At 43.7% G+C, this 4357-nt stretch overlaps 1 protein-coding gene across 4 annotated transcripts in view; it reads right to left on the bottom strand.

The window, feature by feature from the left end:
• cog2 (component of oligomeric golgi complex 2) overlaps window positions 1–4357 on the bottom strand; it is a 71510-nt gene that overhangs the window by 1994 nt on the left and 65159 nt on the right. The gene's annotated exons all lie outside the window — the stretch shown is intronic.

Raw genomic sequence — 4357 nt, 5'->3', positions numbered from 1 at the left:
CCCCGTTTTCTCTGTTTGTCTCTCTCTCCCCCCCTTTTTCTGTCTGTCACTCTCCCTTTTTTCCCCATCTCTCTCCCTCCCTTTTTCTCTGTCCTGTCTCTCTCCCTCTTTCCCTGTCTCTCTTTTCCTGTGTGCGTGTGTCTGTCACTCTCCCTTTTTCCCTCTGTCTGTGTGTGCGTGTCTGTCTCTCACCCTCCCTCTCCAAACCTGAACGAGAGGAACATTTTGATCACCAGTGCACTGCCCTATGTCAATAACATCCCCCACCTCGGTAACATTATAGGCTGTGTGCTGAGTGCAAACATGTTTGCCAGGTGAGTGGGACAATCAGGGGAAGTGGGTGGGTGGTGGGGGAAAATGGTGGTGAGGCAATGATGCTGATGTATGTGGTGCTACAGGAATGACTGCCCTGATTGTTAATCCTGTCCCTTAATGTGGTGAGGATGAGCCAAATAGCCTTGAGCTGTTCCCATAGGGCAGACTGGAGGAGAATGAGGGGGCTGAATAGCCACCACCTGTTCCCACATGACAGGCTGGAGGAGGGGGCTGAATGGTTTGCAGCTGTTCCTGTGTAACAGTCTGGGGGAGGGGTGGCATGAGAGGAGGGGGGGGAGTAGCATTTTTGATAAGGGATAGTATTACTGCTGTATTTAGGGAGGATATTCCTGAGAATATATCCAGGGAAGTTATTTGGGTGGAATGGAGAAATAAAAAACAAAAGGATGAACACCTTATTGGGATTGTATTATAGACCCCCTAATTGTCAGCAGGAAATTGAGAAACAAATTTAAAAGGAGATTTCAGTTATCTGTAAAAATAATAGGGTGGTAATGGGAGGGGATTTTAACTTTCCAAACAGACTGGGGCAGCCATAGTGTTAAGGGTTGAGATAGAGAGGAATTTGTAACGAGTGTACAAGAACATTTTCTGATTCAATATGTAGATGTGCCTACTAGATAAGCTGCAAAGCATGACCTACCCATGGGAAATCAGGCAGGGCAAGTGTCTGAGGTGTCAGTGGGGGATTGATGAGGGCAGACCGGTGGATTGATCTATATGGAGTAAGGAGTTCGGCAAGGTTAACAAGATTAGATTTCATGGAATACAGGGAGAACTATTTGGAAACATAACCGGCTCGAAGGTAGAAGACAGAGGGTGATAGTAGAGGACTGCTTTGCAGACTGGAAGCCTGTGACCAGTAGTGTGCCACAAGAATTGGTACTGGGTCAACTGCTTTTTGTTATTTATTTACATGATTTGGATGTGAACACAGGAGATATAGTTAGTAAAATTTGCAGATGACACCAGAATTGGAGGTATAGTGGGCAGTGAAGAAGGTTACCTCAGAGTACAATGGGATCTTGATCAGATGGAGTTTGATATATGTGAGGTGCTGCATTTCGGAAAAGCAAATCAGAGCAGGACTTATACACTTAATGGTAAGGTCCTGGGGAGTGCTGCTGAACAAAGAGACCTTGGAGTGCAGATTCATAGCTCCTTGAAAATAGAGTCACAGGTAGATAGGATAGTGAAGGTGGCATTTGGTATGCTTTCCATGTTGTGGCTGTGGAGCACATTGGTTAGGCCACTATTGGAATACCCGTGTGCAATTCTGGTCTTCCTATCGGAAGGATGTTGTGAAACTTGAAACGGTCTAGAAAATATTTACAAAGATGTTGCCAGGGCTGGAGGATTTGAGCAAAGGGAGAATAAGCTGGGGCTGTTTTCCCTGGAGCGTCGGAGGCTGAGGGGTGACCTTGTAGAGATAAATAAAATCATGAGGGGTATAGATAGGATAAATAGACAAGGTCTTTTCCCTGGGGTGGGTGAGTCCAGAAGTAGAGGGCATAGGTTTAGGATGAGAGGGGAAAGATATAAAAGGACCTAAGGGGCAATCTTTTCAAGCAGAGTGTGGTGCATGTATGGAATGAACTGCCAGAGGAAGTGGTGGACGCTGGTACAATTGCAGCATTTAAAAGGCATCTGGATAGGTATATGAATAGGCAGGGTCAAAGGAATATGGGCCAAGTGCTCCCAAATGGAACTAAATTAGGTTAGGATATCTGGTCGGTATGGATGAGTTGGACTGAAGGGTCTGTTTCCGTGCTGTACATCTCTATGACTATGAATAATCAGTGAACATTTTCTATTGCAATTATGTTCTTTCTTAAATAAGATGACCAAATCTGTACACAGTACTCCAGGTATAGCCTCACCAATGCCTGGTACAACTGTAGCAAAATATTCTTATTTAAATATTCTATTGCCCTCACAATAGACAATAACATTCCATGTGCTTTTCTATTCCCTTATTGTACCTGTATTAACATGTTATATTTAAAAAGCAGGATATCAGATCCCTCTATCACTGAGGTCTGCAATCCAACACTACTTAAACAGCTTGCTTCTTTCCTATTTTTCCTGACAATGTGAACAAGCTCAGATTTTCTTAAATTATCCTTCATGTCAATTTTTTGGTCCACTCATAACTTATGTATCTCTTTGCAGATTCCTTATAACTTCAAAACGTATTTTCCTCCTATCTTTGTGTCTTCAGCAAAGTTAGCCACAATTAATTTGACTCCTTCATCTAAATCATTGATATAAATTGTAAATAGTGTGACAATGCTGCTCTTTTAACAAGGTTATGTTATCCTTGGGTTTTTTTTTGAAAAGGGTTGTAAAGGCAGGTATGTCTGGAAATATCTACTTAAGAAGGTTTCTAAGTCTTTCTTTTAAAACACTTGCACAATGAAAAGGGAGTTGAAAATGTGTTGCTGGAAAAGCGCAGCAGGTCAGGCAGCATCCAAGGAACAGGAGAATTGACGTTTCGGGCATAAGCCCTTCTTCAGGAATCATTTTCAGTAACACATTTTCAGCTCTGATCTCCAGCATCTACAGCCCTCACTTTCTCCTCCAATGAAAAGGGAGTGGCCAGTTCTCCCAGTTCAGGGTTTGGTTTGGTTTGAGCAAGTGGTCTGTTTGAAGCTGTTGGTCAAGCTTTAGTTGGGGAGAAAGTTCCAGATTCACCAGAGGTTTTCTGGCTAACTCTCTCTCGGACATCTCTCGTGTAAGAGCTTGCGTTTGATTTTACCTTTTTTTGCCAAGGTGGTGTTTGTGGGAATGTTGCAAATATGTGGAATAGCATTGTTAAGTTGCGACAGAGTCGATCAGGTTTTCAGATAGATTAAGTTATTCTAAATTGGGTTCTCTTTTGTTCGTGTTTCATTAAGTACTTCTGTTTTATTTAAAACTGAGTGGTTGGGCCAGCTGCATCACTCCTGGAATATCCACTATACACCTGCTTATAACAACTAGAAAAGTTACGGTCTGGGTTACCTTCTTGAAATGTTTTGAGCGGGTCTGGCCTGGTCCATAGCAATCAATAAGGCTCCAGCTCTGATCCTAGTGACATTCCACTCATTATATCTTGCCAACAAGAAAATAGCCCATCTATGCTTACTATCTGTTTCCTATAAACCAACCAATTCTCTATTCTATACTAAACTTTTTACCCCCTTAAACTGTGAGCTCTATTTCTGACCATATCTTTTGTTATGACACCTTGTCAATTGCCCTCCAAAAATTTAAGTACACTATATCCATAGGTTCCTCTTTATCCACAAGGGTATATGAAAAAAGGCAGTACATTAGTGCTTCTAAACCATATAAATTGGGAGAATCAAATTGACAGAGGTAGCCACACAAAAAAAGAATTCATATAATATATTAGGGAAAATTTTCTAGAACAATACACCAAAGAATTGCAGATATTGGAAATCGCTGGAAGAACTTCAGTTCTGAAAAAGGGTCTCTGAATCCAAAACATTAACTCTGCTTTCTCTCCACATGCTGGAATTTAATATAAGGTTTAAGTGAGATATTTGGGTCACAAACAGCTATGCTAAACCTAAATAAGGATAATTACAGAGGGATGAGGGCCAAGTTGGCTGGAGTAGACTGGGAACCTCCACCGCATCTGTTCCACTTCCCGCTCCTCCGCCCTTGAGCCCCGCCCCTCCAACCGCCACCAGGACAGAACCCCACTGGTCCTCCCCTACCACCCCACCAATCTCCATGTACAGCGCATCATCCGCCGTCATTTCCGCCACCTCCAAACGGACCCCACCACCAAGGATATATTTCCCTCCCCTCCCCTACCAGCTTTCCGTAGAGACCACTCCCTCCGCGACTCCCTTGTCAGATCCACACCCCCCACCGACCCAACCACCACTCCCGGCACCTTCCCTTGCAACCGCAGGAGGTGCAACACCTGCGCCCACACCTCCCCCCTCACTTCTCTCCAAGGCCCCAAAGGAAACTTCCATATCCGCCACAAATTCACCTGCACCTCCAC

Source organism: Chiloscyllium plagiosum, chromosome 3 (genome assembly GCF_004010195.1).
Source record: "Chiloscyllium plagiosum isolate BGI_BamShark_2017 chromosome 3, ASM401019v2, whole genome shotgun sequence".
Taxonomy (NCBI): Eukaryota; Metazoa; Chordata; class Chondrichthyes; order Orectolobiformes; family Hemiscylliidae; genus Chiloscyllium; species Chiloscyllium plagiosum.
Note: the sequence above shows the minus strand (reverse complement) of the source record. Positions and strands in the feature narration are given on the sequence as shown.